This window comes from Mus musculus, chromosome 9 (genome assembly GCF_000001635.26).
Source record: "Mus musculus strain C57BL/6J chromosome 9, GRCm38.p6 C57BL/6J".
In the NCBI taxonomy this organism is placed as follows: Eukaryota; Metazoa; Chordata; class Mammalia; order Rodentia; family Muridae; genus Mus; species Mus musculus.
The window spans coordinates 40,538,089-40,565,149 of NC_000075.6; the positions used below are offsets into that span (position 1 = coordinate 40,538,089).

Below are 27,061 nucleotides of genomic sequence, written 5' to 3' on the forward strand. Positions count from 1 at the left end.
AAAGTGAGGGAAATAGGAGTCAGTCCCATGAACCATGCCTGTTAATCCAATTGGGAGCAGTTTCTCTGGCTCTGAGCATAGAAGACTGTGTGCTTGTCACAAAAAAAAATCCATCCCTATCAGAAGCCAGGTCAGAAAGGGACACATCACCTCAGGAGGATGGGGATGGCTTCTGTTCTCTTCTCTTTTCCTACTGTGTGTCATGGCCCATTGTTGAAGAAATAGAGACAAAGTAGGCGGTGGAAAAAGATACTGCCCAAGGCAGTGGATAAATATAAGCCCAGAGCCCTGCAGGCTCACTGTTCTGTCCGGAGAGTGCTATTCAGTTTGAAGCTAATTCACTCCTTTAGGCCCCATGTCTACCTCAACCTGGGAGAGTTAGGTTGAGTGGGGCCTGTGGGGTCCCTTCCGTATTGTTTAAAGCAAAAGACGCCTCAGCTGGGCATTTCCCTAGGAAGAGAATTGGGAGAGAACCCTAAGAGGCGATTTAATACTCTGAGCTCTCATTTCCGAAGCCTGTCCACCACTGACTTGACATTGAGACCACCTCCAGGGGTTTTCCGTGTCAAATTCTCTGTTCCTGGAAACTCTAGGCTCCCTTCTCACTCAGCATGGCCCGTACTAAGATTCCGGAGCTCTGAGAAGGATCCTGTGCTGACATCGCAGTCTGTCAGCTGAGCCAGCACAGGGTCTTTCAAACCTTATTTAGGGTTAGGCCTTCGTGGGCAGGGCTGTGCCTCTGAGCTGCACACACCTCAGGCCTGGGGTAAGCCTTCCTTGACTCTCATCTTTTGAACAATACAAAGCAAGAAAGTAATGAGATCATAGAGGGTGTCAGGTAGTTTAGCTCAACTAAGTTTTGCCCTATGAAGCATGTCCCAGCACAAACAGATCAGGCCTCAACCCAAGTCTGGCTCCAGATCTACTGGGCCGCAGCTACTGAGGGGAGCAGGTGTTTTAAAAGCTATTTGCCCTGCTATAAATGTCTTTCCCTGGCTCCCATTTCCTCCAGACTAAAAGAAAGACAAGATCTAAAAGACATCAGGTTGGGGCTAGAAAGATGGCTCAGTCCATGTACTCACTCCTCAGAAACTACATTTCTAAAAAAGCCATACATGGTTATAAATGCTTGTAATCCCAGCTCTTGGGTGATGGACGCAGGTTTTTCACATTTAAATGTTCTTAATGAGCCAAGAGTCGTCTGGTGCTGTATTCTCAAAGCATAGTGCTAGAGTTTTGTCTTTGGCCCGTTTCCTTACATCACGTTCAGAGGTTATGGCTGCCTTGGTTAATGCAGGCCGTCGTGGTAAGATGCGTGTGTAGCTTTATGAGTGATGGAGGTTCACATCTCATGGTTTACACCAGGTGAAGCACCAGCAGACTCAGTGTCTGGAGAAGGCTGCTGGTTCACAGACACTAGATGCAGCCTCGCAGGGTGGAAGCAGCGAGACAGTTCTCCGGGGTTTCTTCCATGAGGCACTAATCTTATTCATAAGGTCTCCACACCCGTGGCCTAATTACCACCTAACAACAATTATCTTTGGGTTAGTCTCTCAACTTGTGAGTCTTGGCGAAAACAGACGTAAGCACTCAGACTCTCCCGGTATGAAGTCTCTCCTGTAGCTATCCTAAGAACAGATTGAATCTGGCTCCCATGGCTGTGAATTGCCTATTCAAGCAGCTCTGATAGAAAAACAAAGCATCGATTTCTAAGCAGGTCTGGCCAAAGCAGTGGTGGATCATTGCAACAGCCCATCAGCCATCACCAAGTGTATAACAGAGAGACTGTGGTGTGGGGGGAGGACCTCGAGAGTCTCTGGCTACATCATAATGCTTACAGTCTTCCTGGGTTTCTTGGTCATGCCCATTGCCTCTGGTTCACAGCTTTGTCCAGTCTACATCTCCCAAGACTGTTCTATTTGTGCACAGTATTTTCTTTCTCACTACCCACAAAAGCAGCAGTGATGCGTGTGGGTCTTTCATTAACTGGGCACAGAAAATTTGGCTGCCATTCGTCCCATACAGAGTAAAGTCACTCACTGCAGTGAAGAAAAAAAGAGGGGGAGGGGGTCTCTTCGAGGATTCTGGGGTGTGTCTTTTCCTGTTAATACGCCTTCAAAAAGAGTTTTAACCTGGAAAAAAAAAACTTTTAAAATCAAGAGTATAGAAATGTCCAGGCTTACACTAAGAGATACACTAACTTCTAATTTCATTAAAGCATTGATGACTGGCTCTGCACCAATGGCCTATTTTCCTTGTTGAGGATCCAGTGGCATAGATTATGCTCCCCAAAGGATCATTTTGCTCTGGAGACATAGAGTCATGGAAGATAATAATTCCAGCAGACAAATGGGAGGGAACAGCAATAATAAATATCCCTGCTAAAAGAGCCGAAGGGAAGTAAAAGCTTGGGGCATCTCTGGAACACCAGCTGCTTCGTAATAAAGGTGATGATAATGGAGCTCCTTGGCCAGGCTGCAAAAGCATCCTTTAGTTACAGGTGTCACAGCCTGAGTGTCTGGCCCTTCTTTATGGCTACCATTTAGTATGCTGCAGACGTGTGTTCGTCTGTTCGCAATGCAGACACAATGCCTTCTCTCTTTGTATTCCCCAACACTGCCTTCCCAACGCCTATTTCCTTCACAATTTTCTCTTAACCCAACACTGCCTGTTCACTGTGCTCTAGGGGGAAAGAGGCCCTGCTTTCTAGGAAGGTCAAAATAACTGTATTTGTGCTCACTGGAGCCTGTCCCGTTCTGTGTGAGGACTGTGATTATAGAAACAATGATAAAGAAAGGGAAGTATTTTCTTTTTCATTCAGTTGTACTTACATGCCTTGAGAATTTTCTGGAAGCCTGGGGCTCCTGAAGGAATCTGCAGTTGGGTAGTGCTGAGATATACAGGATTATAGGAGACTGAAAGTAACGGAACAAGAAAGGACTGAAAGGATTGTTGGCAAAACATCCGATGGAAGAGAGGAAAAAGGACAGAGATATTGCTGAGGTTCCTTGTGTTCCCCTCAACATTCACATGTTGGAAATTCAACGTGCACATGTTTACGTTAATTGTGTTTAGAGGTAGGCCTTTGGGGGATAAGTATGGTTAGATGAGGCTACAACGGGGACAAACCTACGATGTCATTAGAGACTTTATAAGAGGAGAATAGAAGACCCTGAGCTGGCCTTCCTGCTCTGTCACCACGTTGTGTCACCCTTCACCTTTTTATAACACAAGAAGAAGGCTTTCATGAACTGCCAGCCCCTCCCTCCTTATTAGACTTGCAGCTTCCAGAACCATGAACTAAGTGAACCTTTTGGTTTTTACTTCATGTAAATTACTTAGTCTGTTTAGAGTTCATCTATGGAAAAATAAAATAGCTTACAATAGATGCCTCCCTGAAGAAAGAATTCCATATGTTTTAATGAAAAGCTTTGGGAGGTGCACAGGGTTGACACGGGTTGTACATAGGGACAAACTCATCCAGGTGAGAAGGAAAAAGACCAGGATGACGCTGTTGGCTTGAACGTGTTCCCTGCCATCCATGTGCTAGAAACTCAGTACTCAAATATGTTTGCTAACTCAAATGTGTGTGCTAAGATACTCAAACATTAGTCTTGAGAGTTGAGGGTGAAACAGGTAGCCGTAACAAAAGTCTGGCAGAAATCGCTTAACCAACAGACACAATTAAAATACTTGGGTGCTCTAGGGCCCATGGCATGAAGCATCTATGTATGACAGGGAGGGAGAGAGGGAAGGAGGGAGGGAGGGAAGGGAGAGAGGATGGAAGGAGGGAGGGAGGGAGGGAGGAAGGATATAGATGTAATTCAGAAAAGTATCAAAACAAAGAAAATTCTCCCTATTGAGTCAGCAAATAAGTGAAAAATTCTGGTCAGGTATGAATGTTGAGAGGGAAAAAAACCTTCATTATAATTCTAAGAGATGTGTTAATTTCTAGGAATTATTAAGAGCAGCAAGGATTAGAATTACATCTTCAAGGGAAAGGAGCTGGCAAGAGCTAGTTAAGGTGAGAATCCTTCTCAAGTAGGCAGGCTTTGAGGACAACATAGCAACTCTGAAATCTATCCTGGGTGTTTTTCAAAGTCCCAGGCAAACTACAGAACAGCACATAAGGTCCCAGGCCAGCCCCAATGCAAGAATCCCATTACCAGAGCAACATGAAGAGTCCAAAGGCTCAGAGGTCTATCCTGTCTGAACTCAGCTGACCACCAGACACTGGCTTCTGTTTAGAAACAGCCCTTAACCCAAGTCTTGCCTGATGGGAAGACTGAACTATTAGTATTTCTTTTTCCTGCCATGAGACATGCTATGTGCACTGGGGCCTGGATCCCTGTGGACAGTGGCCTGTGTGTGTTGATCTGGAGGCCTGAAAAGGGACCAGGCAATTTTGTGGCCAAGGGGAGTATGTGCTCCAACACAGTCCTGCTAAGAGCAGCAAAGCCTGGTGGGAAACATCACTTCAGAGACCAGCAGGCTCACAAGAGAAGAGATAAGAAAAGGAATGCCGGGAGTGATGGTGCACGCCTTTAATCCCAGCACTTGGGAGGCAGAGGCAGGCAGATTTCTGAGTTTGAGGCCAGCCTGGTCTACAGAGTGAGTTCCAGGACAGCCAGGGCTATACAGAGAAACCCTGTCTCGAAAAATCAAAAAATAATAATAATAATAAATAAAAATGAATAAAATTAAAAAAGAAAGAGAAGGCTGGATGTGATGGCACAAACCTATCCCAACTCTTAGGAGGGAGAAGTAGGAGGAGGTGGGGCCTGTATTAATGACCTATAGAGGACCTGCTATCTTGAGGCCCAACCTTCTCTGGCTCTCCTGCCTCTGCCTACCAAGTGCTGGGGCTAAAGGCGTGCCACTGCCCCAGCATTGCATTTTCTTAACTATGTCTTTGGAAGACCACAATTTTTTCACTTTTGTTGAGGTTCAACCTCACCAAGGAATCACATTACAGATTATGCCTTTAATGCCATAAATATTTTTTAGACATTTAATTGTTTTATGTTTCACAATAGTTTTAAGTTTGTTTAACACTTTGAGTTTTTTTTTAATGGGAATGTGGGATAAAATACAGATTGACGTACATTTTTGCATATGGGTGTCTAATTGCTGTTTTTATTAGCATGGCTGTGAATGAACCTTGAAGCTATGTAATGCTAGTCTTCCATGTTTGTTTCTCTTTCCTCCAAAGCTCTCTTCTGGTTCCTTTGTATTTCTAAATAAAATTTAGGATCCCCTTATGAGTTTCTGCAAGAAATTCTGCTCTAGTTTTTATTGGAGTCACACTGATGTTTACATCAAAGAAAGGCTTCATGTCTCTAGCGCTTGGCCCTCTGATCCTTGGACACAGCACATCTCTGTCTCTAAGTAGTCACTAAATTCTCTCACAAATGCTTTATAGTTTTCCAAGTTCACGGTCTTGCACATTTTGAGGTCATGTTTATCTCTGTTTCATTTCCAAGTGTAGTTCTAGATGAAACAATTTATTATTTCAACTTCCCAAACTTGATTATTAGTCAATACAAATCCAACCACTGGTTGTACATTCGCATCCTGCCAACCTCTCTTGCCTTGCTAGTTCCAACAAGGGATAATGGTTCTGTTTTGTGCTTTAAGGTTTTTATTTCTTGTAAATTCCATCAGATTTTCTATGCGTATAATAATACTGACTAAGAAAAAAAAGTCGTATTTCTTCCAAAACACTTTTAGAAACTGGACGTGAGGGTACAAGTCTACAATCCCTGCACTTGGGAAGCAGAAAGATCACAAATCAAGTGGGCTACATAATTCAACCCTGCCTCAAACACAAGTATTTTTTCATCTAAATTAGCATAAATCATGCTTGGAAGTTCAGAGATGTCATATTCCAAGTCTCCTATATTCAGGATCTGGAAGGCCAAAGCTGGCGGAATTTCTTGAATTGAAGACAATTTCATTTGTATTTAACTTTTTGGGAAAACAGAAGCTAGTCACAGTTCTATTTTAAAAATGCTTAAAATGATATATTCCCTATTAAAATATTATTTTCGCAAGCAATATATACGTGCCAGATACACCAGACCTCTGCTACAGCATTAAAGATGTCTGTCTATAGATCATGGACCTGTGGGGTTGACCTTGCCTGAACTTAGTTGTCAGCAATGAGCAGTTGACTAAGTCATTCTTATCTGCTCTAGGCTTAATTCTTCCATGCTGTCGGCTGAGTGGTGGTGGCTCACACCTTTAATCCCAGCCACTAGGGAGGCACAGGCAAGTCAATCTCTGAGTCCAAGACTATCCTGGTCTACAGCATGAGTTCCAGGACAGCCAGGGATACACTGTATGAGAAACCCTGTCTCAGGGAAAGAGAAAAACAGAAAACTTCTGAAAATTGGATGGGAGTCTGTGCTTCAAACTGCATTGCGTATATGCTCCGTATCTCGATGCCCATGCCTATTAACAAAGCCAAAAGGGCTTCTTTACACCAAAGGCAAATTCCATCTCAGCTCTATGTCTTCGGAGTGCCCTGGTCCTGACACTGGAGCTAGAGAACACTTTGGAGTAAGCAGATTTTAGGAGCAAAAACACTAAAGTAAGAGAAGCATCAGTGGCTAGTTATACTTTAACAGTCTTATTAGAGTGTAATAACCTTCCTCAGATAGAATGATCCTACACTATGGGTCCTAAAGCCCACCCTCCCTCAAAAGCCCTATGTTATAGGAATAGAGCCAATTGCCTCAAGTCCTCTTCTTTCTTGTTCTTTGCTTCCAGGCTATGATGAAGCAACTAGCTTGTTCTGCCACGTGTTGTGCTGCCTTAGCAGAATTCCAAAGCAACAGGGCCAATGAATCATTCACTGGAACCTACCTGGATGGACCTCAAAATAAACCTTTCCTCTGTTTGCATTGATTCTTTATGGTGTTTTGTTAGAGTAATGAAAGCTAACACTTGCTGTAGATTTTAGCGTAGTGAAATATTTTCCAATGGGTTAATTGTTCATCTTTCTTATGTGTGTGGTGTGTGCACTTGTGCCTGTATGTGCTTATGGGCATACATGCACATGCACCTGTGTCTAGAAAACAGACTTCCATCATCCTCCATATTATTTTCTGAGACAGGGTCTTTCACCAAACCCGGAGTTTATCCATGAGGCTAGGGTGCTGGGCCAGCAAGCCTTATGGACCTTTTTTTACTCCATCTTTCCAGCACCAGAGTTACAGGTACCAGCCATCTGGCTTCTACAAGAATGCTTCAGTCTGTAGGTGCAGGCCGTCTGGCTTCTGTGGGGATGCTGTAGTCTGTAGCTGCAGGCCGTCTGGCTTCTGTGAGGGTGCTGCAGTCTGAACTCAAGTACTCACGTATTCAAGTTTGTGCAGGAGACACTTTACGACGGAGGCATCTCACCAGCCCTAATTACCCATTTCATTTCTTGTGGTATTTCACTTTATGATCCCACAGATACCCATAAGTTAGCTTCATAATTACAAATTCAAGACTAGAGCTAGGAAATATTTTACAATGTTAAATAATTTATATCACTCTCACATATTTGTATAGACTTAAGTATAAATATAAATGTACCATGCTTAAGATGCAGTCAAAGGATGCCAAGACAGAAACGGAGGCAGGGACAGTAGCTTGGGTTAGCATTTATTAATTAGCAACCAAGAAAATGCCCCCACAGACATGCCACAGACCATTTATTTGATAGAGACAATTCCTCAACTGAGATTCTCTGTTTCCAGATGTGTCACGTTGACAAGAGAAGCGAGCCATTATTCCTGGCTCACTAATCACATTACATACATTAATCAGTACGTAGACTAGGCTAGCCTTGGACTTCTGAGGGCTAGAGTACAGGCTTGAGCTACCACGGCCAGCATCAACTGTGATCCATACCCTGCTTCCAACTTCCCCCGCCATTTCCCTCTGTGTGTTTGTGTGTGTGTGTGTGTCTGTGTGTGTGTGTGTGTGTGTGTGTGTCTGTGTGTGTGTGTGTGTGTTTGTGGTTTTCTTTCTTTGAGAGGACCTAATGTATCCTGAGCTAACCTCAAAATTACTATGTAGCTGAGGATGACTTTGAACTCACAATTCTCCTGCTTCCACTTCCCAAAGGCTGGGATTACAGGCATGGGCCATTGCTCCCAGGCTATGTGGTAATGAGGATCAAACTCAGAGTGTTGTGCATGCCAAAATAAAGCACTCTATCAGCCAAGCTCAGACTGACTGCATCCCCAGAACTATCCTGGTTCTTTACCTATGTAGCCAGATCTTCACTAAACACTTGAGTTGTCCATAGTTCTAATTTTTGTTTAAAATGCTAATAAGCTTTTTGTATATTTCCAAACATGCTGAAATAACTTCAGTTCAAAATTGGAATTTATGTCTGGTGTGTTGGTTCTAACATCATCATGAGCATTTTAAAGGAAAAAAATAACATTTTTTTGAAAAGCTACATAAAAGAAACTTACATTTTATATGTACTATTTATATTTTATGAATATACATTCAAGCTTTATATATTCTTATATTACAACCACATTTTATTTTATTCTTTGGATGAGAGTTAGCAAACTATGCAAACTGCAGCCTACAGCTGGCTGCCTGTTTTCATAATGAAGGGCAAAACAGGCACATAACCTTACTCATGGATTTCTCTATTCTATACAGCTGCTTTAGGGCAAAAGCAGAGAGGAGTACTTGGGAAAGAGACCATTTGAGAGGATACAATACTTCTATCTTGTCTTTTAAGAACAAATTTTGCTGATTTTTGCTTTAGGTAATTTCCAATAAAACACAAATTATGTGAAAAATTATCTATGACATAATTTTGATCATGCTAAGAATGAAAAATAAAAGCATTTTGATAGAACAAATAGTGATTTAGAATCTGCACATTTGACTGGATAGTGTAGGTTCTTTAACACAGGTATATAAATTCTAGTGTATTGGATACTTGGCTAACTTTGAATGATATAAGACCATGGCTTTGTATACCTTTTCCATTTTGGACATTCAGAAAGTAGTGATGTGTTTTAAATAGTTTTTTTTCTCAATCTATCATTTTTTTAATATGGAGGTAGATAGTATGGAAGCCTCTATTTTGACTCTCGGTCTTGCAAATGCTAAGTACAAGATCAAGAACCAGAATCAGGCCTGCAAAGAATCCCAGCCCATAGTTACAGACAGAAGGCAGAAGGGAGCCCAGACAAGCTATAAACAGCAGCTGTCAGTTAGAGCCATAGGTTTGCTGACAGGAGCTGCTCTAGCTGCTGCTGATTCCAAACCTGAAGGCAACAGGAGCGGGGTGGCAACTATGGGCGCATGGAAGACAAGCAGGTTGGTACCTCCCATGTCCATTGTCAGTATTTGATCAGAAGCTCCATGCTCGTTCAAGGGCCCGTGGGAGGGAAGTTTGCATCAGGAAGCAGGCTCAACTGGGTCAGCCGGGTCAGCGAAGTTTTGTTGGGACCTGTTATGTTCCAAGTTCTTCATGATCAACTTTCTGATATGAATGGACAGCTGAAACTGGAGTGATTACACTGGTCCCCGTTGTACACGTGTGCACAGTTCAGCAACAGTCTGGCAGGCAGACTAGAAAGCCTGCTATTAAGAAAGCCCTCCGTCTATTTATACATCAGAGACACCCGAACTCAGACTCTGTCACAGTAGGAGGCAATCTTGGAAGTTACCGGAGGACAGACAGCCCATGGCCTTGAGAGATCTACAAACGAGTGATTAAGATGGCTCTGTCACACAGAGCCTCCAGATGTAATTTAATTTTATCCAATCAGCCCAGCAAAGGCAAAAGGTGAAATCCTTACAAATGAAATTAAAATGCAATGTAGGGTAGTCTGGAAGCAGATTTCAAAGTCCACTTTCCTCTGGTTTCCTCTCTGAACCCCGGGGTGGGGAAGTACGCATCTGCTTTGATCAGTGTTACCAAATCAATTTCTTCCATGTTTCTGAAGGGAGTAGAGGAAGAGAGGAGTCAACCAGCGTTTGCTTCATAATTAAGGGAACGGAACTTCCTTCCATTTCCCACAAAGGTCTAGAGCCAGGTTTGGACACAAAGCAACAGACAGTGTTGTCCGTAGGGTGAGAATTATTTGCTGCCCTCCTTTCCTAGTGTGTCTTCCTTTCCCAGAACTGCACTTGTGATCTTCAACTTGTGTCTGTAACAGAAACGCCTGAAATACATTTTGCTCCTCTAAACCACGGATCCCGGAGCCGCCTCTGGTTAAAGGGTTTTAAAGCAGGAAGGAACCTTGAAGGTCACCTTGAAAAATCCTTTGAGCCCCAAGGAAAGTTAAATAAATGTCCCAATGACTCAACATTTTTGGTAGCAGATAAGAGTACAGCCCAGCAATTTGCTGTTTTAGTCTAAGTACTCTTCACTGTGCCACTCGGTGTGCTTCAGGTAGGCCTGAAGACAGTCTCTCGAGAATCCACTCCGGGCTCCATTGTCTCTGGAATGTTTGGGCTATCAAAATATTGTATTCCGACCCTGACACTTATTTTTTTAATTGTTCAACCTTTATTCTGATGCTTCCTCGTTGTTGAATTGTTGCAAAGACAAACATCAGTCTAACCATCTACACAATATGGACTATCACAGACCAGCTTTGCAGGGTTCTTCTAAGGAAATGTCAAATGAAATCCTTTACAAACTGAGAAAACGGCACAGAAACTTCAGGGGTTTTTATGTTGTTAGTCATGTTTTTTTCTCATAGAATAAGTGGGTATGTAGAGCTCTGGTATGGCCTCTGCGTTAGCTCCTGCCCTGTTTAAATTCCTGCCCTAACTCCCTTCTATGATGAACAGTAATGTGGAAGTATAAGCCAAATAAACCCTTTCCTTCCCACCCACTCCACTCCTAACAAAACAATGTCAAGTGGATAAAGTCTACAGTCTATAAACTTTGCTTTCCTTATTCACTCTTTATATATCAATGCTTATCAGCGCTCTCTCATTGTCTTTCTGTCTCTCTGTCTCTTTCTGCCTCTGTGTGTTTGTGTGTATCTGTGTCTGTATCTGTGTGTGTGTGTCTGTGTCTGTGTGTCTTTGTGTCTGTATATTTCTAAGAATGGAACCCAAGGACTTGTCCATGCTGGACCACTGTCCTCCCACTGAGCTGTACTCCTAATCCTCAGGCATCTATCTCTTAGCTATCAGGGCCATTATATGTAATTAACAGAGCTTCAAAGATGAATGAAATAAAAGGCAGTCCATCAGCGTTTGTAGTAAATGCATCCATAATTATACAATATAGGATGTTTATGTAGGTATAAGCATTGTGGAAGCCATAGAGATACCTTTGAGGCCCCATCCCTTCCTAATAAGCTAATGGCTGTTAATGGTTGAAGAGGGGTATCATTTTCTCTAATGGTATAGACATTGGGAGACTAGGTGGGAAAAGTGGTTCAGAGGGAAAAGAAGAAGGATACTGGAAAGTAATGGAATATAATCACAGCAATACACACACACACACACACATATATATATATAAACACTAAACACTCAAACGGACAATGGAAGCACACTTGAACAAGCCTAATATTGCAGCTCAGAAGACTAGTCAAGGTATTTGGAGTATATTTGGTAACGTTGTTGTTGTTGCTATGTTATATTCTTATCATCATAAAATATTTAAAAACTTGAGAACTTGGATTGATGTATGTGGTGGTTTGAATGAGAATGGCCTCCATCGGTTCATATGTTAGAACACTGGTCCACAGTAGGTGTAACGGTTTGGGAAGGACTAGGATCTGCAGCCTTGTTGGAGGTTGGCTTTGAGGTTTCACAAGACTGATGCCATTTCAAGTTAGTTCTTTCTGTTTCCTGTTTATGGATCAAGATGTAACACTTAGCGGCTCTTCCAGCAGCATGCCCGCCTGCTTCCCAACACAATGATAATGACCTCTACCCTCAAAAACAAGAAACCCCAAAGAAACTCTTCCTTCTTTAATTTGTGTGGACATGGTGTTTTATCAAAAGATAGAAAAGAAACTAAGACAATGTATGGTAAAGGTATTGTTTCAGGACAATTAAACAATCAACCTGTATAACAAGCAAGTCATGGAAACAGAAGTTGGTCTTCATTTAATTCTCTTCCTAGGGAGAATATCTTTTAGAAGAATAATTGTAATTCTAGCTAGTAGGAATGAGTGCTGAAGGAGGGCAATAAACAGTAGAAAGGATTTTAAAGGAAGGCAAAGGCATTGGAGGAAAATCTGTAGAACTAGGACACTAGCTGGAGGGCCAAGAGTCCAGAATGGATTTAAATCTTTGGGTATAAGAGAAATAAGGAAGTCAGAGAAGGGAGACAAGTGATTTCTCTCCCGGCTGGAAGGTAATTACAAGAGCGCAGCTCTCTGACAAGTGAACTTATTAAAGATGATTAAATCGATGTTAGAGATCTGGAGGTTGCAAAGATTCTGGTCGAAATGAGCAATGAGAGTTGGAGATCTGAAAGAACATCAATTAGAGCTGTGCACATGGGCCTGGGAGGTCATCCAAACTGTTGTCTCTGGCCATATGTAAGACATGTGTTTGGGTGTAAAGGTTCCAGAAATAAATAAAGTGGATATTCTTTTCTCCAAGGAATCATCTACATTTAGGTGTTAGTTAACGTTGTACGTAGTGAGGGGGAGAAAAAAAATGGACAAAGAACGGAGAATGGAAACTCGTCTCTATAATGTACAGAGAAGAGGAATCATTAGGGAATTAAAAGGAGAGGCAGAAGAGGAGAGAGCTTTACTAGCGCTAGAAGTTGCTACATAGGCTGCTAGAAGAGAAAGGGCATCAGTAGTACCACTGCAGCCAACTCAGAATACTGCAATGCTGATATACCAAGTAGGGTGTAGCCACTGGGCAATAGTGGCAAGACAGTATAGGGATAACCAACGGTGTTTCGATTGGGTTTAAGGCCTGTTCCATGGGAAGAGATTCAGGCCTGGTACTGTAATGCTGGTTAAAAACCCAAGACTGGGCCCTAGGGAGGAACATGCTATTGTTTTGCTGCAAGATATGTTGTCAAAGTGGAGTTCTAAATGTTTACAGCCATAGATTTGTGCTGCCCACAACTTGACCAGAGAAACTGCTCTCTGTAGTCCTCAGCAGTTGAGGTGGAATCATCACTGGTCAAAGTGCTGAGAATAAGTGTCTATTGAGTACTCAGGTCTAAATGGTTCATCTACATCCACCCCAAAGACCCAGGGGACAACATGGAAGAGTCAGGGTGAGGAATATGGCTCAGAAATGCTGTCTCTCAGCTATGGTGTCTTTGTTACTTTTCTATTGCTGTGAAGGGACACCATGACCAAGGCAACTCATAGAAGAAAGAATTAATCTGGGGCTGACAGTTTCAAAGGGTGCATCCACGACCATCATGTCAAGAAGCACGGTAGCATGTGGGCAGACACGGCTCTGAAGATTTGACCTGAGACTTTACATCTTTATCCACAAACATGAGGCAGAGAGCTAACTGGGAATGGCATAGGTTCTTGAAACCTCAAAGTCCAGTCCCAGTACCACCCCTGCAACAAGGCCACACCTCTAATCCTTCCAAATAGTTCTACCAACTGGGTAACAGGCATTCAAACATATAATAAGCCTATGAGACCATCCTCATTCAAACCACCACAGGCGGCATGACAACCCCCATGAAATTACTGTAGCTATGTTTACCTGTACAAGATCAACCCAACAAGACCAATCAGCATTCTGATAGGCATCACTAATTGGATTCAATGGGTTATTAACAGCAACAAAAACAAGAGGACAAGAAGCTGGGAGAAGGGTATATTGGGGTAGCTGCAGAAGTAGGAGGGAGGAATTGGGGCTTTTGCAAGGAGTAAGAGGAGATAGGATGCATATGATCAAGGTATGTAGGGTGCATGTAGGAAGCATCTGTGAGTATAAGGAAGAGGTCCTTATACTCACAGATAAGCACACGAGAATGTTAGCACACTGAGATGTTCTTGCAAGGGAAGGAATACATAACCTGTTACCTAACCAGAAGGGTGGGGGTGAACATGCATTCTAGCTTGGCGACTTTTGTGCTATCTGTGTGGCCAGAGGTCACTCTGAGTTCTCCCCCAGACCCTTACATAAGCTTGTCTGACTCAGTCAATCTATGGAACTCATCTTTATGGAAGGTGACGCATGTACCTTGCAAAGAGGTCAGATGTAGTCACATCTGAGCTTTATTTGTTTATATTAGCTTACTTTGTTCCTCAAGATTTAATGATGTTTTTATTGTGCACATGTAATTGAGTAAATTATCACCAGGAAAGTTTTTATCCAATTGTGCTGTGCTTAAATATTCCTAAAATAAATTACTGAGGGTCAGACTCCTGAAGTTTGAACCAACATGGGTTGCTTAGTCATGTTGAACATTGAACTGCTTCCTTGCTTCTCAAGGGTCATTACTCTGCTGGCCACAATCTTCGCAGAGCCCCCCCTTAAAGATGCATTGTTTACAGGTATGAAATTGCTAAGAATATATAAAAGATGGTTGTGCAAAAAAACAAAGAAGGAGGGAGAGGATGTAGAAATCCAAAAAGCTGAATTAAAAACCATAAAATTTCAACAAAATAGTGCTGTGAAATGTTCCAGACAGACAGAAAAAATAAAATGGTGCAGAAAAAAAAAACCCTGCTGGATTTAGTGATTAAAACATACATGATGAACTTTGGGGATGAAGTTTAAGTTCAGCTATGGGGAATTACGAAACAAGGGATAATGAGAGTGTGTGTTCGGCTCACCACTGTGAGTCCCTTGCTGCGCTTATGTAAAGGCTGGTGTGCGAATAGAATGGCTGTGTGGGGAGAGTACACGCTTAGTGAACTGAACTCCCAAGAATGTAGTGGCTGAAAACAAGGAGTCATTTGCAAATCATAGTCATGTTGCCATCATGGACGCCGTAATAACCTGAGTTTCCCCATAATAATAGTACTTATCACCCCACTCAAGGCAAAGAGAAACTTTCCATCTCAGATACACTTTGTAATTATTAGTTAAGCAAGGCTTCTTTCTGTGTGTACGCCTTTTTAAATGATCCGATTAAGCTTTTATCTTTCCCCCAGAGAGCTAATCAAATATGTGATAAAACCACTTAGAACCACATTATAAATTTCCTTTCTTCCTGCCTTCTCTCATGTACTCCCCCTTGGTGATAAAAAAAAATGTGCTCTCTGTCCAAAAACAGAACAAAATGAACAAAACACACTTTGCTAACTGGATTCTCCCTTTCATTATGATGTCTGCTCATCTCATCCACCCTGTGAACTGAGCCAGTACCTTGCATTTTGGTGGCACACGATGACAGAGAAGCAGAGGTTGTCTTCCAGATATAAATTACGTCTCAGATAAACACTGTGGGTCCCAGGTCAAGGCTTGTATTGTGAAACAGTGAACATAAACACCCGGTATGGTTCTCCCCCTCTCAGTGGCTTGGGAACATAGAATCGAGAAATTCACATTTGAAATGTTTCAAACTGTAGTGACTCCAGTGGCCCAGCTAGTATGTGTGTCATTTTCACAAGACTTATGCTAGAAAATAGACAGTTCACTGTATCCTAAAGATGATTCTGACTCATAAGGAAGTCAAATGGTTCTCCTGAAATGGTTGGCACCAGCTCTACCAACTTGGGCCTCCTAAATACTTCAGCTATTAGGTTTTGCCCATCAGTCCTCAAGTCTCTCATCTTCTACCCATGAGTTTGATGTAACTCCTTATTGCCTCAGCTGCTCTGCTGAACACACTAGATTTTTGTCTTCCCAAAGTCCATCACAGAGGGCAAACCATGCTCCAGAGATACTCTGAGAAGGGTTAAGAAGAAGGGAACAATGGTGCCCCACATTTGAGATCCAACTCTGTACTGTTCTCAACAGGGTCCACCACAGTATATGCTCTCGGGGTCCTTCCCAACACATGGTCTCACTATCTTCCTCCTCCTTACAGACTCACATCTAAGTTAGTCTGATTTGCTTATAAAGACTTTTCCTCATCTTTTCCTAATAAACTCATTCAACTTCATTCTGTGTTCCACTCAAACACACACCCATCTCTTGAATTGCCTGGTTTTAGCTGTATTTCTCAGACACGCCATGTCCATTCACCATCAGCTCTGTGTAAGTCACAAGCACCGAGGAGTGCTCTCCTTTCTCCACCTCCTCACCAGCATGTGCTGTGCTTGATCTTAGCCATTCTGGTTGGTGTGGGTGGAATCTCAGGGTGGTTTTGACTTGCATTTCCTTAATGACTAAGGATAGTGAACGTTTCTTTACGTGCTTCTTGGCCATTGGAGATTCCTCTGCTGAGAATTCTCTGGTTAACTCTGTACCCCGATTTTTAATTGGGTTATTTGGGATTTTTGGAGTCTAACTTCTTGAGTTCTTTATATTTTTTAGATATTAGCCCTCTGTTGAATGTAGGGTAGGTAAAGATCTTTCCACAATCTGTGGATTGCCATTTTGTCCTATTGACAGTGTCCTTTTCCGTACAGAAGCTTTTCAGTTACACGAGGTTTCATTTGTCAATTGTTGATCTGAGAGCCTGAGTCATTGGTGTTCTGTTCAAGAAAATTTCCCCTGTGCTGATGTGTTCGAGGTTGTTTCCCACTTTCTCTTCTGTTATATTAAGTGTATCTATTGTATTCAGTGTTTTATGTTGCCGTTCTTGATTCACCTGAACTTGGGCTTTGTGCAAGGTTGTAAGTATGGATCAATATGCATTCTTCTACATGCAGACAACCAGCAGCATTTATTGAAGATGCTTTCCCCACCCCCCACCCCACCCCCTACAGTATGGTTTGACTTCTTTGCCTTCTATGATAATGGAGCCTGAAATATCCATTTTCCTGGACATTTTTAGTCCTCAGAAGCTGATAGAGCATCATTTTATTTCCTAACCACAAAAATATTTATCATTTGTCCTGTGTTATTCTTTATAATATATGTGAACTTGAGTAGTCAGCTCCTAGGAAAACACATGTCATCATTGAAAAATCACTTTATTTACTTGCACACCGCCAGTGTATCTGGCACATAGAAGACACTTTAAAAATAGTTGTTGGATGAATAATGGAAATGCTTATGAGAAGTTGGTTGGTTGATCGAGTGGCCTAGGGTGGGATTAGACAGGTGATGGAAGCAGAACAGAAATGTAAAGAAAGAAGTGAAGATGTCATTCTTAAAAATCAAAGAGTGCCCTAGATCCCTGGGCCTGATCTAGATTTGTGGAAGGAGAGAGAGGAGGTGGAGGAAGAAGTGGGTTGTCAGCGAAGAACGTGTCCAAGTCCTCAGGGGAATTTGATTATGCAGAGAGCTCTGAGTCACTTTGGGAAGTCAGCAGCACAGCAATCCCTCATCACCCCCTGAAAGCAGCCGCCCCCAATTAAGCTTGGAGGCCGTTTTTGGGTTCTCTCTTCTCCTGATGCTTTGAGGAGAGGGAGCTCGTTTTGCAGTGACTGTTCAACACCCTCAATGCTGTGGTTTCTCTGGATTCAGATCCTGTGGGGGGACATTCTGCAGAACCAGTTACCATTGTAATCATCTTTCTTCTGCACTCGGGAAACTGCAGAACGCAAAAAAGGTAGAATTTAAAAGGTGAACTCAATGACAAACAAAAAGGCCCCTTATCCTAAAGACTCCAAATCTTACCCTTATGCTCCAATCCGTGGCACATCTTCTCAGCCCAAGATGTTATCTTTGGGTCTTTTCTCCATGTCATTCCCAGCATCAGGAAGTCCTGCCTCTTCTACTCTACTGTGTCTCCCACATTTGGTTTCTTTGTAGTCTGAGTAACCTGTCCTCACCCAGCTTTTCCCCTCTCCTACCAAAATTATGACAAATGTCTCATATTCTTTCTTCTACCTCAAATCTTTCCCCTTCTTTAGACACTTCCACTATCACCAGTAAAAATCATAAAAGTTCAGAGTTTATGATTTCATTCTTCCATGTGAAATATCAGCAGCTTCCTAGAGCAGGCAATAGGATCACGAGCCTGAGACTCTTGATTAAGCATTTATAACCTTCTGTACAAAATCACTGCTTACGTTTTGCTGCCAGTCTACATAGCAGAGCAATTCTGCCTGATTCTGAACTTTGTACAACTTAGACTTTCTTGTATATTTTGGCTGTCAAAAACTAACTCAGAATCCACCTTCCCTGGAAATATTTTTGTTTTAGTGAACAAAAAAAGGTAGGGGCATCAGAAATTACTCCTTCAAATAACTCCACAGGCAAAGGTGGATTTGGAAAATCCAACTACACTCAGTTATTGGATGCTCATGGTCAATATTTAACTCAGATTTAGGGATACAAAGAAGAGGAAAAAACATCGCCTCTAGTTGCAAGATCTAAAGCATGGGACCTAGCATTTATTGAGCCCAACAAGGTGTAATTTCTATGTGGAGCGAATGAGCATCAGCAGCCCTGTAGGAAACGGCCATTTGTTTACTAGCTGGAAATACTCATGCTTAGCAGTCCCTGAGGTTCAAGGTCAATAAATGAGTCAGGCATCACTGGAATACAAACTCAGTGCCTGAATGACTCAAGGCTCAATGTTCCTTATCCCTGCGTACTCAGACCCATAGAGAAGTGAAGGAAACAATGAGAACCAGAGTAGCAAGTAGGTACTGGGTGGAGGAGGGTAAGGGGGACTTTTGGGATAGCATTTGAAATGTAAATGAAGAGAATACCTAAATAGAAAGAAAGAAAAAAAGAAAGAAAGAAAGAAAGAAAGAGAGAGAGAGAGAGAGAGAGAGAGAGAGAGAGAGAAAGAAAGAAAGAAAGAAAGAAAGAAAGAAAGAAAGAAAGAAAGAAAGAAAGAAAGAAAGAAAGAAAGAAAGAAAGAAAGAAAGAAAAGAAACCAAGATAAGAGCAAGTGAGGCTTCTGCACGCTGTGTGAGGGTGGGGTCTTGCTTCCAGCAAATGGAATTCCTTCCAGGATAGTTAATGAAGGGGAGTCTTTGAAGCTTGGCCCAACCCCTGGTTTCTATATCTACTCCTCTCACTCATCCTCAGCCATCCTCTCCTTCGAGGTGCCCAACTCTTGTCTTTTGAAAGACTATATATATACTTACAAGGCCTAGTAATCACACCTGACACAAGGTGTGGAGATTTAAAACAAAAACATACATTCTTAGAGGCTAAAGCATCTGCAATTGAGGCAGGCATCTGCAGGGACAGTTTGTTTCCTGTGTTCGTGGGGTTGATAGGGGCAAATGGTCTGGAGCAAGAGGACCCAAAATTATCTGTTTATATCTGATGCCCTATCTGAAATGGTGAGACTAGCTTGAGTCTGGCTAAGTCTCCCAAACAGACTGTTTGTGTTGATGTGTCTGGCTTCTAAGAGCGAGGAAAAAAAATAATAAAGAGACGATACCTTACTTGGAAGATGGAGGCAGAAAATACATGGATCTCAAGGCAATTCTCAGCTTTAATTCACAGGGAGTACAGGAGCAGCCTGGCTACATGAGCCCCTGCCACAAAAGGAAACAAATGACCGCAAACCTCTTAAAGGGTCAGACCCAAAAGTCGAGTAATACCACTTCTACTACAATCTGTTGACCAAAACAAGTCATGAGACAAACCTAGAGTCCAGGGGAAGGGCAAGCTCCACCTCTTGCTGAGATGTTACAACCACATCTCAAAGGGCACACTGGCTCTTGTATATCTCCTGGGAAGCAATCGGCTATGGTGATTTTTAAATATGTTTGGTTTTTTTTCCAGTAGATTATCTCCCCAAGGTCAAGCCCCTTTGTGTTCATTTTGTTGTTGTTGTTTTTCATATTGCCTAGCACAACACCCAAGGAGTGGAAAATGCACTGACAAATGTAACAATTACAAAGGAGTTGGCTGCTGCCCCCGCTCGCTCTCTTCCTCAGACTGTTTCCTCCACAGCACGGTGAGAGTCTGGGCTTTGGAAGTGGGATGTCTAGGTTGGCATCGCGATTCTGTCACAAACAAATTGGGTGGAGTTCAAGAAGAAATTTAGTCTTTCTATAAATATTTCTCTACTGTGAAATCAGGGTAAGGTTTTATATTTCAGAATTGTGAGAACTGGAGGGAATAATATGTATAAGAAAATTAGCATGCTGCCAAGAATATGGTAATTTTTCAAAATATGATAATTATATTAAAAATTTTCCATTTCTGTTTTTCCTGCTCTCTACACAATCTCTACCAGTACAAGCATTATACTTTCCTCAAGGCCATTTCTTAGTTGAAACAGAACGTGATCACCCAGCCGGAAATGAATTTACTTTGTCTCTTAAAGTTTGGTTTTGAGCTAGAGCCTAACTACGTAGACCAGGTTAACCCTGACCTTGCTATCCTCTGCCTCAGTCTCCCTAGAACTAAGATTACAAGCAAGTATGTCTATGCCCAGTGCTTGAAGTCTTAAAATTCTAGGTCATAAAATAATAGTGCTGGTGGGAAATTAATAAACCATCTAGCTCCACACTCCTTGTTTACAGAGGTGAAGCAAATGATTCCTAATGATTGAAGCAAATTGGCCAAGTCCACACAGCTGGGTGGGATCCAAGCGCCGTCATCCTGTAGTAGCCACAGCCTTGTTTCAGTGTGAAGAAGGGATAATAGAGAAATAAATAAGATCTACGAGTGAGGGCCAACAAGACCTCTGGACTCAAATTCTTAGAAGAAGGAGTCCAGAATCCAAGGCCCCCGGCTGGTGGATGAGCTCACAGGGAGAAAATGGACAGTATATGTGCTTTGCTTGGTCCACACAGTAGTTTTGTGTTTGGTTTGAAAGAATTCACGGGCTGGTAAGTTAGCTTAGTAGGGTAAGGAGCCTGCCACCAAGCCTGACAACCTGAGTTTGATCCCCAAGACCCAAATGGTGGTAAGAGGGAACTGACTCATGCAAGTTGTCCTTTGATCTTCATGTGGGAACACACATACACACAATAAATAAATTAGTTGATTAAAAAATAATTCCCAGCCGGGCGTGGTGGCACACGCCTTTAATCCTAGCACTCGGGAGGCAGAGGCAGGCGGATTTCTGAGTTCGAGGCCAGCCTGGTCTACAAAGTGAGTTCCAGGACAGCCAGGGCTATACAGAGAAACCCTGTCTTGAAAAACCAAGTAAGTAAGTAATAATAATAATAATAATAATAATTTCCAAAGCATTTTTAAGAAGTGGGGAGGGGTTGATATAAAACTTCAGATTACCAGTTTCTGTTGGAAATGTCTGGACCATCTTTCCTGGAGGCCAACAATTTGCTGCAGAGTGTGTGGCTGCCATGCTGAGTGAGACTGTGAGCTCCAGTCCTTGGCTAGAAGTGATTCTGCTTCCTTACCTTCGTGAGCCTCCTCAGCGAGTCAGGCATGGGAGTTTACCACTCCTGCACTGAGGGAAGACCTTGAGAAGTCACCCTTACAGCTGTTGTGTCTTGGTTGTGGGTCTCTATTTTCTACTTCCCTATAAACAGAGGGCTCCTTCAGAGCAGTTAGCACACCTCAGCACCCCTCGAAGGTAGTACTGTCCAGTGTTTCCGTCTCTCTCAGATACCGACTTACGGGCTCCCACGTGCTCACTGGCCTTTCTTTTGGGTTTTTTTAACGAGGGGAAGGAGCAGAAGCAGAGAAGGTGTAACGTAACTTCCCAAAGGTGGAACCACTACAGCGTGTGGAGCTGAGTCGTGAGGCTTCCTGCTCTTCTGGGATTCCTGGCATACATACTTTTTTCTTCTGAATGCAGAGATTCCACTTTCTCCCTGGCAAGCATCTCCTTTGTGTCTGTGTAAGTTGGATGAGGCTGAGCCTGTGGGAACATGACTCAGACCTGTTCAATGAGGGCTCCGATTGCCTGGTCCTTGGTGATTGGCTTGCGATGTGGGCTGCTGGAACTTTCTTGGGTTAAGTTGACCCTGGATAAGACCAACCTCTGCATTTTTTCAGGCTTCTCTTGATTAAAAAAAAAAAAAAAAAAGAAGAGGAAAAAGAAGAAAAGTGAGAAGAACTCCTCAAACTTAGATTTATACACACCACCCTCCACTCTGTGCTGGTATCCCTCAAAATTCTGCCGGCTTCTAGAAAGACCCTCTCATCCTTCCAACACTCACAGACCGCAATGCTACCTCATTGAATATCTATTATCCTGTTTACATCTGTCTCTCAGAAAGTACAGGACTCCCAAGTGTCCTCAGATTCTCCAAATGCTAATCTAAACACTGCTCTATTGTTGCAATGTTAACTCCATTGGAGAATACACAGAGACAGTCTTAAAGCAGAGGAAAAAAAAGTCTTTATTGCTGGCTAATGGCTACACGGTGAACTTTCCCAAATCACCCAGCCCAAACCTTACAGTTCTTTTTCTTTTATGGACAAAACCATATCCTGGTTGTCACAGTTCATTTAGCAAGAAGCAGAATTACAAAAGTCCAAAAGCAAGTTTAATACATTGAGGGACTTTCCTGGATCCTGGAATGATAGGCCGGGTCTTTAGTGGATTAGGTCTTTGCTCCCATTTTGACAAGTGTTGGGACCCACATGGTAGGTTTTAAGGTAGAAATGGTCTAACATGACATCACTTATGCTAAGGTCTGGGGACCTGTTACCCCATAGGCAATAAGGGAAACTCCTGTACACACCTCACACTTATAGGCCCCACACCTTTTCTGAGTGAGCGTCTTTGCTCTCCATAAAACTTTTGTTCTGAGCATATACAGCTACCTATGTTAAATGAAAATTTCAGGCCATTGTTTCAGAGTTAGCTTTTTATGAAGTCCTAAAAAAAAGATGGTCAAAAACCAAACTGAAATCAGCCATTCAATCACTCTCTGTCATTGAACTTAGTCTATGTTCTTATCTGAGCTCCTGAGAAATCAAGAGAGAAAGAGATATCAGCAGAAATTCCCAAGGCAGGCAACAAATGAGACCTCATTAACTTTAATCCTTACAAAAGCTAATTTCTCATCGTTTTGTCTTCCCTATTCCTGCTTTCCATGGAAAGGGACTTTGAAATGACTAATCTGGTTTTTGTTCTTTTCTGCTTTTTTCAGATCTTTTCTGTGTCTGAGGCTAAGCTCTCCTGCTCACTCCATCAGAACACTCTTGTTTTATGAAGTGAAGCAGGATGCTGGAACTGCAAAATACAGCCAAGGCAGACACTTAAACTGAATCACGGCAGTGTAAACCAGTTTGGCTTCTGCTATATCATGAATCCATGGGTCTTCCCAAGATTCGCAGAGTAAAACCTAACCTCTAACATGCAGCCTTGGTGAGGATAGGAGGACATTTGGTTTGCTCTCCATTGTTTTAATAAAATGTTCATGTTGAAGCTCATATTTTATTCAGCTCCCAATCATGAAGGTTTAAGTATGACCTGCACCAGTGCCATGCCAACTCTGCTAAGACCACATAGGGGATGGTGTCAAATGCCAGCCTCTTCTCCCTCTCATGATCCCTGGCAGCCTTGCTGCAGAGAACTCCAGAACAAGCTGCATCCTTGGCCCCTTTTGTTTCAGGGCTCCAAGCTTCTTGGAGCTTGGTTTTCTCCACTCTCCAGCCCAAAAAGTGGCCATTATGGAACTTGCCAGGCTCTGATCATGTGAGCCAGTCTAATAAGTTCCTTCTTATGGTTATATGCATCCTATTGCTCCTATTCTTCTAGAGAACCCTGAGGGATACAAGCACTCCCTCAAGAGACCTAGTACTGGGTCTCATATGAACTACTTTCATCTCTTCCAAACCCAGCATTTCACCAAGACCCACCTCTTAAAGGGATCCACCACCTCTTAACGTCACCACATTTCGGACCAAGCTTTCGATATATGAACTCTTAGAAGATGCAGCCAAGTCAGATCCAAACCAGAGCAGGAAGGAATAAAACTGTGAGGCGAACTGGTTGGGCACAAGTTAGTACATTATTCTATGAGTAAATTTAGTGATGTCCCACCACTTCCAATATATAGCCAGGGTCCCATTAACCTTCTCATTAACGGTCTTATAGTTTCCAGTGTTGGGCTGTATCCATGTTAAAAGCCACACTGCATTTATCTTCAGTGTCAAAGATGTTGTAATGTCACCATATCTGTCTTTTCTATTAGCACAGTTTTCACTATTCTATATTGTAAAGAATACATATCCAGTATGTAAATGAGTGTTCTATAAACCTTTTATATAGGCATTTCCTCTGCTATTTAAATATCAGCCTTATTCAGAGTATAATAAAAATTATGATCTTGAAAAAAAACTGTGAGGCAAAAGGCTTCTGATGGGATTGTCACCCATCAGGACCATGTGCGGATGATACAAGTTACAGATGAGCTAGGCAGTAGGGTCTCACTAGATAACAAATCTGACTAGATGCACCAACCTCTAGCACTGTGAGATAGAAATTTCCACTGTTTGAAAGTGACTCAGTGTGTCACATATTGTTATCGCAGCCTGAACGGACTAAGATACTTTGTGTGATTGAATTTAAAAAGAATACGACCCACTCAGCAACAGCTAGATTCAAGGAAAACATACAAACAGCAAATATGTCCAGGAAAAAATGTTTTCTCTAGTATTTAGGAAAATGCAAACCAGAACTACGATGAGGTACAGCTATACACATGCTAGCATGGTTATTATCAGAAAACAGAACATTGAGTACTTGAGAGGTTAAAAAACAAAAACAAGCAGGGCATGGTGGCGCATGCCTTTGATTCCAGCATGGGAGGCAGAGGCAGGCAGATTTCTGAGTTCAAGGCCAGCCTGTCTACAAATTGAGTTCCAGGACAGCCAGGGCTACACAGAGAAACCCTGTCTCAAAAAACGAAAAGAACAAACAAACAAACAAACAAACAACAACAAGCAAACAAAAACAGGACTATCAGAAGTGCAAAGCCATCCTCAGATTCATTGGGTTTGAAGCCACCCTGGGTTCCATGAGACCCTATATCAACTACAAGGCCCACCCCTAAAAAGGACCTGTGAAGTAACATGTGTTAGCATGGGTATGGAAAACTGGGAACTTGTGTGTTGTGAGCAGGAATGTTGAATGCTATAGTCACTGAGCCAGACAGCATGGTCCTTCCTCGAGATGTTAACAGATGGTCCTGCAGTTCTGCTTTTAACTATGTACCGGGGTCCTGGTTTGCTGTTCATTGCTGTCATAAACACCATGATCAGATGCAACTTGGGGAGAAAAGGGTTCATTTGGCTTATACTTCCGTGTCACAATCCACCACTGAGGGAAGTCGGGGCAGGAGCTCAAGGCAGGAATCTGGAGGAGGGAACTGAAGCAGACAACACAGAAGAGATTGTTACTGGTTTGTTCCTTATAACTTATACGGCCTGCTTTCTTATCCCACCCAGGGCCACCAGCTCAGAGATAACAACAGCCACAGTTTCTGGGCCCTTCCATATCAACCACTAATCAATATTAGCCTACCGACTACACTGATGGAGGCATTTTCTCAATTGAGGTTCCTCTTCACAGATGACTCTAGCTTGTGTCAAGTGTTTAAAAAAAAAGAACCAGGATGACCAGGATGGCCACCGAAATGAAAACAGAAACTTAAAGAGCTATTTATTCACTCATATTCATACCAACAACATTCATAATAACGCTAAAAGCTGGACTCAAACCACCCGACTGTTCTCAGAGGAGTGGACAAATAAAATTTAGTAGACAGTAGACACACACACACAATGGAATTCTACTAGCCTTAGTAAGGAAGAAAATTCTGATACATGCTACAGCAGAGAGGAACCTTGGGGATGTCCCCAAAGTGAAATGAATCTGTCACAAAAGCACAAATACTATAGGATTCCTCTTACATGAGGTTCCTAGGGTAGCCATATTCATACAGCCAATGAGAGGAACTAGTGGTTTCTAAGAGGAAAAGGAAAGTTGGGGAAATGGACCTGGTGTGGTGACAGGTCATGATGAGGGTCACACTGCAATGTGGCTGTGCTTAGTGCTGCAGCATAGCACCCCTTAATCAGGTTAAAACAGCATTTTGTGTAATATATACTGGTGTGTGTGTTGTGTGTATTTTTTACCATAAATTTTTGAGACAGGGTCTCATGTAGCCTCCTAGGTTAGCCTCATCCTTGATATATGGCTGAGACCAACCATGAATTTCAGATCCTCTTGCCTCTTGCCCCTTACGTGGTAAGATTACAGAAATTCTGCCCATTTTGGGGGGTATAGAAATAAAACCCAGGGTTTTGGGAATGCTAGGTAAGCAAGCACTCTATCAACTGAGCTACATCTTCAACCTATATTTTCCTATAATTTTTAAAAAATAAATCTATGTAACACAGTGAATCTCAAATGCACCTTTTTAGACTTCAAATGTGGCGTTCCCTTTACCCCACTGTCTAATTCTGTCACTTCCATTGTCCAGCACAGACAGCCCTGAATGTTATTTGTGCTCAATAAAAAAGCTGGCTGAATAGGTAAATGAATACACTAGTGAAAAATAAACACATTGATATTTATTTTCAATTAAGACAAGGGCTTCTCATTAGCCAGCAAACAGCAAGCATATTATTAATTGGCCATGCTTAACCATCTGGAGAACACATGAAAGTTCAGCTTCAGGAATCCTAGCAATTCTGCGGGCCCCATTCAGCCCTAATGCACACACTGTCTGTGTCAGCACATGAGAGCTGGCTTCGCCTTGTGTAGGTGTATTTCACGTGTACCTTATGAATGGAGATGGTCACGATGAGACACTTTTGCCATATCCCTAACAGTAACCTTCTGAGAGACAGTGTATGCCTCATTAGTGTTCCAGAAGCCCATAGTGGTAGTTGGACAAAAGCAGAAATAATTTTGACACAACATATAAGTTTTAAATCATTCTCTCACCCTGTCTGGTTGATTTTCACATTCAAGTTTTCTTTGATCATCTCCATCCTCGTTGTACCTGCAACCAAACCTATCACTGCTTGGTACCTGACTGCAGTCTAACTTGCTAACTGGTATCTTCCTTTCTTCCTTCAGTTTTCCCTGCATCTTACTCCATTACCCATCCTCCCAGACTATGTGTCTGATTGTATTAAATCCTGACTCCAAATTTTAAGTGACCTC

The 27,061-nt window shown here is 42.4% G+C and overlaps 2 long non-coding RNA genes across 3 annotated transcripts; one reads left to right on the top strand and one right to left on the bottom strand.

Moving 5' to 3' along the window:
* The first annotated feature begins 9,236 nt into the window (after nt 1-9,236).
* Nucleotides 9,237-21,767, top strand: Gm35177. 2 transcript variants are annotated; one of them, XR_001779339.2, is made up of 3 exons: nt 9,237-9,339; nt 19,809-19,915; nt 21,597-21,767. It is a non-coding gene; the product is annotated as a predicted gene, 35177 (long non-coding RNA). The 2 variants fall into 2 exon arrangements; XR_001779340.2 differs by having other exon boundaries at nt 21,603-21,767.
* Gm48277 lies at nt 17,003-19,698 on the bottom strand. The gene is made up of 2 exons (XR_003948096.1): nt 19,394-19,698; nt 17,003-17,581 (listed from the first exon to the last, which is right to left on the bottom strand). It is a non-coding gene; the product is annotated as a predicted gene, 48277 (long non-coding RNA).
* Nucleotides 21,768-27,061: the final 5,294 nt, after the last annotated feature.